We start from the raw sequence: 15,113 nt of genomic DNA on the forward strand, positions 1-15,113 counted from the left end.
AATCCTGTATTGCAGTATATGTTGTCTTAGAGAAAGTTCGCCAAATGCTGAGAAGAGTGTGCTTTCTGTAGTGTTGCATGGAATGTCCTGTGTCAGTTAGGTCCAGTTGATCCAGATGTCATTTAAGTTAGATGTTTGCATAATTTATGCTTGGGTGATCTGTCACCCAATGACACTGTTGTATTAAAATCTGCCACTTTTCACTGGGGTTAATCTGTAACCGTAAGTAGTATTTCCTTCATGAAATCAGATTCACAAGGTTCGTGATGTGTTTATAATTAAAACCGTCTCCTCCTCTGTCCTCTTGATGGATTGCTCCCTTAACCAGTGACCTTTATTTCTTCTCCCTAGTAATGATGTCAAGTCCCTTTTGTCAAATATAAAAACAGCAGCTCCTACTTGTCTTCTAGTTGCATTTGTCTAGAATTCATTTTTCTACGTTTTCATCCTAAAGTAGTTCTTATCTTTTTTTTTGATGAGGTGAGTTTCTAGGAATCAACAGATAGATGAGCCCTGCCCTTTAGTTCATGATGCAGGTCTATATCTTTGGGGCAAGAAACTGAGAGCCTGAATACTTGGAGTTCCTGAAAGGTTCATGCTGTGTCCTGTCCTGTGGTCAATTGTACAGCATTTAGTGGCTTCCTATTCTCCCTTTCATAAGCATTACTGGTCCCAAGGATGTATGTAAAAGAGATTATTAATATCCTATATATATTAATTAGCGATGGAAATTAATATGGTGGCAATTATTTCTTAACCTGCTAGTACCCCGAGTAACCACACAGAGACCTTTTGATACTTCAGAGCCTAGGCCTTAGCGGGGCAGACTCTAACTAGCTCATCTGAGCTAAGCAGATCACTTAGCCCTGTCCCGCCAAGTGGTTAGTTATACCTTCCAGCCCCACAGTCATGTCCATCTCCTCACATGTCTCCTGGTGGAAGCCCCTTCCTCTTTCTTCCCAGAGTTCCTTTCTCCCTCTCAAGAAGTCCCACCTATCACTCCCTACGACCCAGTCACAGGCTTTAGACTTTTATTGAACAAGTAACTTAGGGAGTGAGGGTTGTGCAACAAAAGCTCTACTATGTGAGAATTTTCTTGTCTTGGGGTAACCAGATCTAGGGGTGCAGAATTTAGCATTTGAATACATAGCAGCACCAGACTAACTCCAACAGATGTGTTTGTCTTTCTCTTCAGTCTGAAGAATTCCTTAAGTATCTTTGTAGAGCTAGCTTAGTGGCCATGAACTAATTAAGCCTTTTTTTTTTTTTTCTCATGGAGAGTTTTCCTTTCTCCATCAGTTGGCACTGATAGCTTTGGTGGGTAGAGCAACCTAGGCTGGCAATTGCCTTTTAAAAGCTTGAAATCTATTATTCAATGACTTCCGGGCTTTTAAAGTTTCTGCTGAGAACCCCCACTGTTACCCTGATGGGCCTGACTTTCTACATACCATATATGGTTACTCTTTCTACTGCTGTATACCAGTATTTTTAATCTATAGCTACATGTTTGTTATGAGTATTCGGTGAGTTAATAACACAGCGAGGGGAAAGTCTTCTTTGCTCCTGTCTGTTTAGTGTTCTAAATGCATCAGTATCTGGAGCACTTCTTTGTCACTTAGCACAGTTTGTTTTTTTTTTTTTTTGTTTGTTTGTTTTTTTTTGTTTTTTGTTTTTAAGTGCGGTTGAAAAGGAATTCATTGCCTTCTTTTATCCCATGATTGTTAGATTCGATCTTCTCATGATGTCCCAAATGTCTTGAAAATTCAGCCCAAATCTTTTATTCATTCATCTCTGTCCGCATTGGGACGCTCTTGCTCTCCAGCATCGACAAGGCTGGACTTTAGAGATTTTGTGTTTGACTTTTTATGATTTTCACTCTCTCATTTCTAGTAGTTTGGTTTTTCTTTCTTTCTTTCTTTCTTTCTTTCTTTCTTTCTTTCTTTCTTTCTTTCTTTCTTTCTTTCTTTCTTTCTTTCTTTCGTTTTTTGGTTTTTTGGATTTTTTTTTTTCGAGACAGGGTTTCGCTGTATAGCCCTGGCTGTCCTGGAACTCACTCTGTAGACCAGGCTGGCCTCAAACTCAGAACTCAGAAATCCGCCTGCCTCTGCCTCCCAGAGTTGGTTTATCTTTAGTATTTCTACCTCCATAAAAAACACTAAATGTGTGTTCTCTCAAGTTCTTTGAGGAGCTTTTTGCCTCTGTGGGGTCTTTGAACTTAAAACGATAAGTTCTGTTGCAGAGGTTTCCTCTAGTTGCTGTCTGCCACAGGCTGTCTCTGGACGAGTCAGATCCCTTGGAACTGGAGTGACAGACAGCTGTGAGCTGCCATGTGGGTGCTGGGAGCTGAACCCAGATCCTTTGGAAGAGCAAACAGTGCTCTTAACCACTGAGCCATCTCTCCAGCCCCACCCTGGAGGAGTCAGGCTGCCTGGCTTTTGGACATTGTTTGTGGTTTGAGCTGAAAAGTTCTGCATCTGAAGCTAGTCCACAAGTTGAATTTGTTTATTTTTTTTATTGCAGCCTACTCTATCAAAGAGAGTATTCACAGGGACATTGGGCACTGGTTTGTTTATCATCACCAGAGCAAGAGGTAGGGCTGGAGCCTGCTAGGGGCACAGTGCTCACCAAGACAGCAGAACTGGAAGCAGAGCCCCAGCTGCACTGTGCTCAGCAGGGGAAAGGACAGGGCTGTATGTCCCTGACCCACGCAGTCATAGCCTCGGTGATGGGTGGGGCCGGAGCCTCCCAAGTGCCCTGCTGTCACCTGGTAACAAGCAGAACTAGACCTATAACCAAGTAACTAAGGAAAAGGGGATGCTCCCACTAAAGTATTTCCTTTTAGGAAGCAGCTCCGTATGTCCATATTAGAAATTCAGTTCAAGATATTTTTGTCTTCTTTGTGGATCTTTAATTTGTGGCTGAGGACATGCCAAATATCTGCCTAGATACTAAAAATTTCAAATCAGATTTATTCTAATTTCCCTGAGTCTTTAGTGAAGACTAATTTTAGTATATTTATCTTCAAAAGGCGTTTTCTTTCATACACCATTTATTCATCTTAACTTAGACATGAATTTTAGAACCTAAATGAGAAAAATGATTTAATTGTATTTCAAAACTAAATTTAATAAATGACCACGTGAGATTATTTGAAGACAAAACTTTTCTTAATCTGTAAAAGTTCAAGAAACATTTTTGATGTATTTTAAAAAGAATGAAAATACCTTTGAGATAAGTAAGGAAGTACCCCATGTTTGAAGAATATCTACATACCCAGGGTCAGCATTGGACAAATGACGGTTTTTTATAATCTAGTTGAACTGTTGATATTTTCTGTGGCTTTTGAGTTTTTAACTTTCATTTCTAAATTAATAGAAGAATTAGTGATCTGGTACCAACCAAGTTCCAGGAGACATCGGCCCCTCCCTACATTGTTTCTCTAGCTGAACAATGACTACAGACACAGAGCACCGTATTTAGGAAAATTAACACCACCCATAGTTTTCATTTCTCAGAAATAATAACTGTTTACATTTTCCCCCACTTTTCTCTGAGATTTTGATGTACATTGTGATGGTTTGAATATGCTTGGCCCAGGGAGTGGCACTATTAGAAGGTGTAGTCCTGTTGGAGTAGGTGTGGCCCTGTTGGAGTAGGTATGGCCTTGTTGGGTAGGTATGTCACTGTGGGTGTGGGCTTTAAGAGCCTCTTCCTAGCTGCCTGCAAACCAGTATTCTGCTGGCAGCCTTCAGTTGATATAGAACTCTTAGCTCCTCCTGCACCATGGATGTCTGGACACTGCCATGCTCCCACTTTGATGATAGTGGACTGAACTTCTGAACCTGTAATCCAGCTTCAATTAAATGCTGTCCTTATATGAGTTGCCTTGGTCACGGTATCTGCTCACAGCAATTCAACCCTAACTAAGACATACATGTATGCGCATAAGACAGTGAGCCATTTGCCTTCTCCTGTGGGTGTGGGGAGGTAATGGTCCACGTGACTAGGAGAAGAAACTGGGAAATGTGTAAGATTATGGCGTCAATATTATGATATGACATGGCTCTTGTCATTAGGAGCATTGGTGCAATATTTAGTATTACATCTTTAAAAAATTAATGTAAACTCTTGAATATTAACGCAGAACACTGAATGTTCTATTGTGGAACATTGTCCTCTGGTCATGGCCGGGCCAGTGTCCTTTTGGACAGAGTCAACAACTGTAATTACTTGCAGGAGTCCTTCTTAAGACTGGGTGCATCAGTGTAGACAGTGAACTGGGAGAGGCTCATAAGATTCTGCCCCTTCCTAAGGTCCATAGGCAAGTAACCGTTGCTAGCGAAAGAAATATTTCTCCAGTAGCATAGCAGCTGGTAAGTCACTCACACTTCTCTAAGTAACTCAAATATACTCAACATTTCACTAAACTTACTCAAGTGGGCTATTTTCTTTGGTCTGTTGTTGTTGCCCTATCTGGGATAAACAGACATTTGTTCATGTCTCCCCAGGAACGAAACACCTTTAAAACATAATTTGGAAAATCAAATATGTTATCTGGTATACATGTAACTTGACGACCACCTTTTAAATCTTTATCGTATTAAAAGTGTCAGGAGCCATTTTGTCTGCTTCTGTGAAAATCTGCCTGCCAGGCAGAGTCAAGGCAAGTCAGGGTCTGCTGGCAGATTTCCTAGCCTGCTGATACTCGGAATGGTAAGAGGTGATGCGCTTGAAGCTCAAGGTGAGGGTGGCAATATTATGAACTTTCTATTAATCTTGGTGGCAGGAACAGGGAGGACTCTGCATGGGAACATATATCGTGTGTATGTGTGTGTGTGTCAGTATATCCCTGCTAGCTTGTGATGGCACTGTAAAAGTATAAAAAGTGTAAAAAGCCTATGAGAAATAGACCTGGGCTAAAGTATTCACTGGACAGCCCTCCCGAATCTATCTTTCTTCTGTCATTCCTTTGTTAATCCTCATTGCCCCCTCAGAGGACTCTGACTCCTGCCAGCAGGCCCAGTACATAAAAGATAAAAAAGAAATTTCATTTAGCCCATATGCAAACTAGAGTAAATTACTGACATCTTTTTTAAGATTTATTTATTTATTATATGTAAGTACACTCCAGCTGTCTTCAGACACACCAGAAGAGGGCATCAGTTCTCATTACAGATGGTTGTGAGCCACCATGTGGTTGCTGGGATTTGAACTCAGGACTTCCCAAAGAGCAGTCAGTGCTCTTAACCGCTGAGCCATCTCTCCAGTCCAATTACTGACAATTTTTTAAAGTGGTTATTTTTATTTGCTAAGATATCTGCTCTTGTCTCCACATAAGCCTTTAGTTATCTTATGTAGTAAATGATGTCTGTAATTTAGCTTTAGCTTAAAAAAAAAACAAACCAAAAACCAAAAACCTCTCAAGTGAGCCAAGTATAGTGGCCGGTGTGTTCATTTCAACAATTAGTCTGCTGGGGCAGGATGATCACCATGTTTTTGAGACCAACATGGTTCATAGAGTGAGATCCCGTCTTGAGGAAATAAAAAGCACAGGAGCTGGGGCATTGGCTCATTGAGGTAGAGCACTGGCCACAGCACTGTGAGCTCAGCATCCCATCAGCCACGGAAAACGTAAGGTGTGGCCAAGTGCACCTGCAACCCCAGCAGTGGAGGGTGGGTTGGAAACAGAAAGATCCCTGAGGCTTGCGAACCACCAACCTAGCGGAAAACCAGCAAGCTCCGTTTCACTGAGAAAGCTTGTCTCAAGGGGATAAAGTGGGGGTGATGAACACACATGTCCTCCTGTGGCTTCCACGTGTGTGTGCATACACACACATACACATACAGCACACACACACACAGCACACACACAGCACACACACACACAGCACATATACACACACATACACACATACACAGCACACACACATACACACACACATATACACACAGCACACACACACAGCAAACACACAGCACACACACACACACACAGCACACACACATACACACACAGCATATACACACAGCACATATACACACATACACACACACAGCACACACACACACACACACACACACACACACACATGACTTCTGCGTGTGCAAAGCCATGGAGTATTACCATGGAGTACTAACTACTTGATAACATCCTGGAGTTAACTTTTTCTCTTAAGAGCAAGGATTGCCTTAATACAAATTAGTAACAATCTGGAATATAATGAATACCTGACTTCATCTGTGACCTTCTTTAAAGCAGGGTAGTTACTAAAATTGATGTCCATGTCTGTGATTATCACAGATTTACTCCAGGATACAGAAGTTTGAATCGCTTCATCTCTAAAAACCGCTACTTTTTATATTTCAACATTTTCAAAATGAAGCCAAATAGTAAATGGTTGCATTAGGTTTGTCCTAGGATTGCCTTTCTCGTTACCTCTGTTTTCTAACTGAAGAGAGCTTTTGAGACTCTAGATTGTTAGATTTTTTAATATAAATTATAAACTAAAAAATTATGAACCAAGGAGGAAATGCTTTAAGTAGAGATGTCTGATCAAGGTGCATTCTTATATAGATTTAGAAAGCAGGAGAAAGACTGGAGGGGGATGTCAGTATTAAATATTTATTTATTTATTTATTTATTTATTTATTTATTTATTTATTTATTTATTTGTTTTTTTTCTGAAACAGGGTTTCTCTGTATAGCCCTGGCTGTCCTGGAACCCACTCTATAGACCAGGCTGGCCTCAAACTCAGAAATCCGCCTGCCTCTGCCTCCCAAGTGCTGGGATTAAAGGCGTGTGCCACCACCACCCAGCAGTATCAAATATTTAAAGCTCAGTTATTAGATAGGTAGGTCTTTTCCAAGCACTGCATCATTAACATGTGACTTACATTTTATCCTAGTTTGTCTGCATCGCCCAGCAATGAACCAAGTAGAAAAGAACATACGAAGAGTCACAGAAGAAGGAGCGATTGTAATGGTGAAGGAGCGCGGAGAACTTGATGGGACTGGAACAAGGAAGGGCCTCCTCCTCCTCAAGGTAGGGTAAAGAGGTGTCCCTGCCAAAGGGAGAGCAAGCAGACTTTTCAGTTTCTCCTGATTTTCTTTTTTTTTTTCTTTTTCTTGCACGTGTTTGACATTATGGTACACGGTAGTTTCACTGTGGCATTCGCATACATAGGTGTCATTAAAATCCATTCTCATGTTTCCTCTGCCAACAAGCATGGTACCTGTTACTAGGTACTGGATTGTTTTATGTGAAAGGTTTGAAATGGGGGAGGGGTGTATCAGTGTCCCATTCGCAGTTGATTGGACCTTTTATTGCTGCAGGGCACCTCAGAGAGGCCGACCATGCATTTGGTGGAAGAGCATTCCGTAGTGGATCCAACACTCAGACAAAGCCTTCTTGTTGACGTACCGGACGTTCCTTTCTAGCATGATGGAAGTGGCCAGGAGGTTATTGGAGTGGTTCAGAGGCCCGAGCCTCAGGGACAAGGCCCTACATGTGAACTGCTAGAAGATAAAATTTGGGACAGTAGTTATCTTCAGATTAATTTAATGAAAACAGCAAAGATAACGGGGGGGGGGGGGGGCAGATAGTCTTACAGATTTCTCAGTTTACTTTAAATGCAAGTCCAATATGTGGGTCTCCTGGGAATGTGGTAAGACATGACCAGATGTCGGCATGCCTTAGCCTCTACAGCATGGTTTGGTGGGCACTGTGTGCATGTGTTGGGCAGTGGGTGCCTGTGGACTTTAGGTGTTTGGTAGCACTGGAACAGCTCATCCTCCAGTGCTGCTGAAGGCCTCCGGCCCCTCTTCTGACCTGACCATCCAGCAGGTTTTGTCAAGGTCACACTAGAGGACCAGCTTCAATAGGAGTGCTGACTCCTCCTCTTCACAACCCTTTCCCACACAGATCTTTCTAGATTATGACTGTTTTCTTTATCTAGTCTGCCCTTGTACTTTGTAGTTTCTGTCCGATTTTTTGGTTTTTATTACATGTTTGCTTTGATTTAAACTTTTCCTTTACATATGTTTTGAAAATAAAACAATGTAGGTTAAATATTTCCACAGATTTAAAGATCCTGGGCAAAGCAGTTTCAATCAGTACTTAAAATACATGCGCATGTTTTGAGAAGGTCTCTCCCCCATTGCTCCATGTGCATCCCTCATGAAGCTATTTTTCCCAGTATAAAAACACAGTAAAGAAAATGTGCTTCTGTGTCTGACTGAAGGAAGAAATGAGAATGAACCTAAGACAAAGTACACGGGAAAGAACCCACTCGAGTTCCCTGAGCTTAGCACCAGTCCAGACAGCGGCTTCCTGATCTGATCTTCACGATGATCACGATGAAGGAACTGAGGAAAAAGAAAGGGGCAAAGAAACCCAAGTTGTCCCTCTCACACTCTTCCAGGTAGTAAAAGAAACCACCATGGAGTCCAAGTGTGAGGACGCCCTGACACAGACCCCATCTCTCAGTGAATGTTGGGTAGTTTTTACTTCTTATCTCAGAACACAGAGGCACAGAGTTAGAGCTTGTAATTGGTAGCACCACCTAGAGCAGGATTGTCATAATGCCCATACACTGTGTTCATCTGTTGGTGTAGTAAGCAATGGTTAGTTCAGTGGAAAAAAGGAGCAAAATTGTAGGCAGCAGTCCTTTAAGCCAGAGCTGTTTGTAGTGGATATGTGTGGGGGTGACAAGGCAATTAATGTCTGTGGGCTTCTAGAACTGCTTGTCCAGAAGTCTGGTCCTTTCTGAGCTTGTAATCTGTCTCTTTCTACACCCATACTTCAATCTCTGTGACTCTCACTTACAGGAGGAAGACGTGGCAGAGGCTGGGATAAGTGGCGGAGGCTGGGGTAAGTGACAGGCTGGGGTGGCAGAGGCTGGGGTAGGTGGCAGAGGCTGGGGTGACAGAGGCTGGGGTAGGTGACAGAGGCTGGGGTAGGTGGCAGAGGCTGGGGTGACAGAGGCTGGGGTAGGTGACAGAGGCTGGGGTGGCAGAGGCTGGAGTGACAGAGGCTGGGGTAGGTGGCAGAGGCTGGGGTGGCAGAGGCTGGAGTGACAGAGGCTGGGGTAGGTGGCAGAGGCTGGGGTGGCAGAGGCTGGGGTGACAGAGGCTGGGGTAGGTGGCAGAGGCTGGGGTAGGTGGCAGAGGCTGGGGTGGCAGAGGCTGGGGTAGGTGGCAGAGGCTGGGGTGACAGAGGCTGGGGTAGGTGACAGAGGCCGGGGTGACAGAGGCCGGGGTAGGTGGCGGAGCCTTTGCACGCTCCGCTCTTCCTCACCCCACTGGGTTGTTTCTTACCTGCTCTGTTTTCTGAAGCTTTGCTTTTTTATTTTTCCTTTATTCTCTCACTCTACCAGAATTTCAGATGCAAACTGACTTCAGATTTAATCTGTTGGAACATGGCTCAAATCAGGTCTGTAAGAGCTGTGAAGTGATTGACGATTATTCTGGAAAATGACTGCTATTGTTCTGGGATAATGCAGACCAGACATATTTCTTGACTGTCAGAAAGATATTATTTTAATATAACTTGGTTTTTGAAATGAAAAAGCCAAAGAAGCAGGGAAGGGAAGCATGCTTTTAGTAGGAAGAAAGTGTGCTACCAAACCCATCACATAAATGCAGGAGCGAGTGTGGTGGTGTTCTACAGTTCAGTTAGCTACTATTTTCATTCTATATAAATCATCCCTTTTAAAAATAGTTCTTAACAATTTGTGTAAGAGTTCTCATGCATATGTTTACATTTGTGTGACCGTTATATTAACAGATTTATGGTTTTAAAAAATTGCATTCAACTCTAAGAGTAAGAACATAAGTATGAATGAACAGCATGGCCGTGCTTAATTAATATAAATTTAAACCCATATAAATTACCACCATTAAGAAAAGCAAATGTTAGCCGGGCGGTGGTGGTGGTGCATACCTTTAATCCTAGCACTTGGGAGGCAGAGGCAGGTGGATTTCTGAATTCGAGGCCAGCCTGGTCTATAGAGTGAGTACCAGGACAGCCAGGGCTACACAGAGAAACCCATTCTTGAACAAACCAAATAAATAAATAAAGAAAGAAAAAAGAAAAAAGAAAAGCAAATTTTATTTTGCAAATTGATGCTATGATCACTCAGTATTCTTGCACAAGCTTTTATATGCAGTTATATTTTCTGCCTTCTCTGAGAGAACAGACTTTGAATGCTCTGTGAGGTGGAAAACAGAATTTACTGGTAGAAGCAGAACATACGCCAAACATCTGTGTCTAAGTATTATGGATAATTCCTTTTGAGCCAAACCTTGTGTTATCTGTTATTCTGCATTTCCCCGGAGCAGTTCACTTACTGCAGTGGAGCCTGGGGCCTTTCAAGCATAGAGTCTTTGCACAAGTGTGGCAGTTCTGACAGATCAGCCCATAGGGTGCTCCAGAGAGCCGCAGGCTTGCTTTTCCTTCCAGGTTCGCTGAGTCAGGGTAGTGTGAGCGCCATGGTGCTACAAGTTGCTCAGACAGGCAGGCAGAAAAAGCCTGCACTCTGTAGTTCCTTCCTCGATGCCAAACATCTGTATGAAGATGCCCGGATGGCTCAGAAAGTGAAGCGATACCTGTCTGAGCTGGAGCTGGAGATGGGTGAGGAGCGTCTTCAGACACTGTCCCTGCAGTGTGAACCAGCACCCAAAACGTGTGAGTGCCTCCCCCAAGTCAGCCGCAGACTGCTCCATGTGTAATGGGGAGGGTGAAAGGGGTGGGGTTGAAGCAGCAAGGCACGCGGTCCTCATGCTTGACTAGGTCTTCATGTCCTGTAGAGTTGGCGAGGTAAGGGGACACTGAGCTCTCACCTCCTTGCTTCGGCTTCCTCTGACACTGCCAGCGCCACAAGCAAAGGACATAGTAGTGACTGTGGCTCCAGTTGGTGTGCCTTTTTTTTCTTTCTCACAGAAGAATTCCCAAAGTGATGGGCAACGTGATTAGCGATGATCAGAGAGTTCAGCACTGCGTGTGCTGGCTGCTGAGTCTCCCTCAGTTCTGACAACACCAGAGCCCACTGAAGCAGGGATCTGACTACACGGCACGCCACATCTTGGCCCAGTGTGTAGGTTCCTAACCTTGAGATAACCAGGCTATGGAGCAGATATGGTGGCGCACATCCACAGCTCCAGCTTCTGAGGAGATTGAGGTCAGAGAGTTGCTGGAGCCTTTGTCAAACATAGATATTGCGTATCACATAAACTTGCCACATAAGCATTCGTGGTCATTGTTGATCTTCCTGGAATTGGTCATGCTTTGTGTTGCTTGCCTTCAAGAGATACTGAAAAAGTACACGCACGGCTGGCGTGGAACTGACCCGCAGCCCTCCCATCTCTGGGTCTGCATCTTCTTTCTGTCTTTCCTATAATCATCCTCACTCCCCGGTCATGGGTCCCATGTTGACTGACTGGCAGGCTCCGGCAGATTGGTGTCCAGTGTGAGACTCAACCGCAGGGGGCGCAGTGAAGGACACCGGAAGTGGAGCGCTCCTCAGGAAAAGTGAAAGAGTTGGTAGCAGTGAGTAACTTTTGGGAGTAAAAGACAGGATAACACAGATAAGGGAGCTCAGAAAGAGTAAGGGACCTGGAAAAGGGTAAGGAAGCTTGTGAAAAGTAAAAGTGAAAAATATGGGAAAAAAGGAAAAGAAAAGAAAGAACAATGGGGATGACTATCCACTTTTTGTGCAAATGCTAATATGCTTTGCTAAGGTCCTAACAGCAATTATATAATGCTTTAGATTTTGTAGAGAAGGTTTTTCCTTGGTTCCCCGAGGAAGGTACAATAAATTTAGCATCCTGGAAGAAAGATGGAGAAAGACTTCAAAATTATTATGATGTGCAGGTAAAGGTAAAGTGCCTGTAGGTATTTCAGTCTTTAGACCCTGATTAAGACTAGGAGAGAGAGGTGGGTTTCAGGGGAGCCATCTTCTCCCCTGTCTGTGGACACTTTTGCAAAGAAGAGAGAAAGTAAAAGTAAACACTCCTGAAGAGGCAGCCAGGGCCTGCTCCTGCCCCCCCCCCTTCGTGGGCAGCTGTGGCGGCGGCAGCGCTGAGCTCTGACATAGGTGAGCTGTGATCCAACAGGTTAAGGTCTAATAAAGTGTTTATGGAAAATGATTGATAAATGTAAGTAAAAATAAAATACACTCCAGGTGTTTAAAGTTGGTAAATGCAAGTTATAAATGTTGGAGGGTCTAAGAAGATGTTTTAAGGTATATAAATACAAGTTATAGAGATGTAAGAAATGATTTAAGATATTAAAAAATGAGAAATGTTTCATATGCTACTGTTACTAAAATGATCAGATTTTTTAAATTGGCTAAAACATTTTTTATTATATTCAACACTATATATATGCCAATCATAAAAATGATGGACATGGTATTAAATGAATGTAAATAGATAAAGTCTTTTTCTTTGTTTTGTTTCTAGTAGAGCTTAAGATCTTGGCTCTTACTGTGGTACAAACCTAAAATAATAACAATTTTTGGGCACTGGAGTTCATTGTAATAAGGCTGTACTTCAATGTCCCTCACATCACCAAAGGATTTTACCTCCATAGTAGCTAAGCTAAGAGTTGGCAGTTCTGCTGCTCCAAGAAATGAATTGTAGGCACAATTATTTGGATACAGATTTCCTGCTATGGTCAAAGCTATTTGACTTGAGTGATTGTCATCATTCTCAGCCCACAGGGAACAGGTTACATTCATTTAAGAAATGGTGTGTGTATTAAGATGGTCTATCCATGAAAACATTCATCAACTGTTTGAATGAACAATGGTTCTGTTTGGAGGGTGGCAAAGACATTAGGTGAGGGTAAGATTCTGGTTCACTGGCTGTGAAGAATTTGAAAAGCATTCATCTCAGAAAAGAGTAACTTATAAGGTTCTCTTCTTCAAAATTGATACAATAATTATAAACATCAAGCAAAAAACTCAGTCACACTCTTTGTTGTTCTCTTACAAGCCACCTCCCAAATTAATTGTCTATGTTTCTTTTGGCTGTATAAATAATTTTGAAATATGTAAGCTGTTCTGAAAACCATAGTATAGTGTAAAACTATCAAATAAACAATCCTACTAATAGAGAGGCTGAGATAGGAGAAGCATGATGTCAAGACCATTACGTGGTACACAGCAAGACACTGTCATGTACAAATAAGCAGAAAGTGTATATGGACTGTACAATATTGGACCCATTTCTGCAATTACCAAATTAGAGAGACCACTGGACGATAGCAAACAAATTTCTAATTCTTCATATTTTTGAATTTTAATTGATTAGGATATGTTGGTAATATTAAATTTCATATTAAGATATATTAAGGAAAAGTGATTGTTACTTCCTGTTACTTTTTGTTGTTGGACGTGGAATTATGTTTGTGTAGGTTTGTTGGAAGATTACTTTCTTGCTTTAGTTTCGCTCCTTGTGTTGGTGTTTTCCATCTATTATCCTTTGTAGGGCAGGATTTGTGTAGGAAAGATATTGTTTAAAATTGGTTTTGTCATGAAATATCTTGTTTTCTTTGTCTAAGGTAATTGAGAGTTTTACTGGGTATAGTAGCCTGGGCTGGCATTTGTGTTCTCTTAGGGTCTGTATGACATCTGCCCAGGATCTTCTAGCTTTCATGGTTTCTGGTGAGAAGTCTGGTGTAATTCTGTTTGGCCTGCCTTTCTACGTTACATGACCCTTTTTCATTTTCTTTGACTGTTGTGTCAATGTTTTCTATGGTATCTTCAGCACCTGAGATTCTCTCTTCTGTCTCTTGTATTCTGTTGGTGATGCTTCCATGTATGACTCCTGATCTCTTTCCTAGGTTTTCTAGCTCTAGGGTTGTCTCCCTTTGCAATTTCTTTACTGTTTCTAGCTTAATTTTAGATCCTGGATGGTTTTGTTCATCTCCTTTGCCTGTTTGTGTTTTCCTATAGTTCTTTAAGGGATTTTTGTGTTTCCTCTTTAAGGGATTTTGGCTGTTTACCTGTGTTCGTCTGTATTTCTTTAAGGGAGTTGTTTATATCCTTCTTAAAGTCCTCTATCATCATTATGTAAAGTGATTTTACATCTGATTACTGTTATTCTGGTGTGATGGTGTATCCTAGACTTGCTATGGTGGGAGAATTAGGTTCTGATGATGCCAAATAACCTTGGCGTCTGTGCTTACGTTCTTACTCTTGCCTCCTGCCATCTGGTTATCTCTAGTGCTACCAGCCCTCAATATATCTGACTGGAGTCTGTCCTTCCTGTGATCCTGGTTGTGTCAGAAATCCTCAGAATCAAGCTGTCTCTATGATCCTGTGATTCTGAAATCCTGGGTGTGTCAGAGCTCCTGGAAGTCACACTGCCTTTGGGACCCTGAGATCCTCGTGTGATCAAGCTCCTGTGATCCTGGGATCCTGTGTTCCTGGGAGTGGAGCTTCTTCTGGGTGTTGTGGGACTGGTTATGAAGTTTGCTCCCAAGGTCAGCTCAGGGCACGGTCCAAAATGGACCAGAAAGAACCTGTGCTACAGGTCTGACGGAGTTGCTATATGCCTGGGTCCCATTGGTTCCAGTTACTCCCAGTGTTGGGACAGATACTGTGTCTGCCTCACCTATAATCCTATGATCCTAGGTAGGTTAGACCTCAGTGCTCAGAATTTTAACAGTGATCAACAGAGTTCTGATAAGCTAATGGAACACTGGCAGTTTACAAGTCAGCCACAAGTTTAAGATTTTAATTTCCCTTTAGTTGTCTCCTGAATATAAACTTAAAGATGCTTCTCATCATGCTAAAAATATCTGTTTAATCTGTATATCTAGCCTTCTGGATTGAGGAAAAGTTTTATGCATTTTAACCAAAACCTGTAGCTTTTACTAGGTCTCAAAGGCATGAGTTGTCTAACGGACACCTGTTAACTATATTTGTAAAATATAGATTTCAATACAATGGTAAATACTAATGAACATCTTTTTGTAAACTAAAGTTCACATAAGCTTTAGGGAATAAAGTGTCCTAAAACTTGGACCCACCTATCACAGATCAAATGGACTACTGATAAATACACCTGCCTGTTCTGATCCAATCCAGTAGGTGCTCCCAAATATAAA

This window comes from Apodemus sylvaticus, chromosome 10, assembly GCF_947179515.1.
Source record: "Apodemus sylvaticus chromosome 10, mApoSyl1.1, whole genome shotgun sequence".
NCBI classification, from domain to species: domain Eukaryota; kingdom Metazoa; phylum Chordata; class Mammalia; order Rodentia; family Muridae; genus Apodemus; species Apodemus sylvaticus.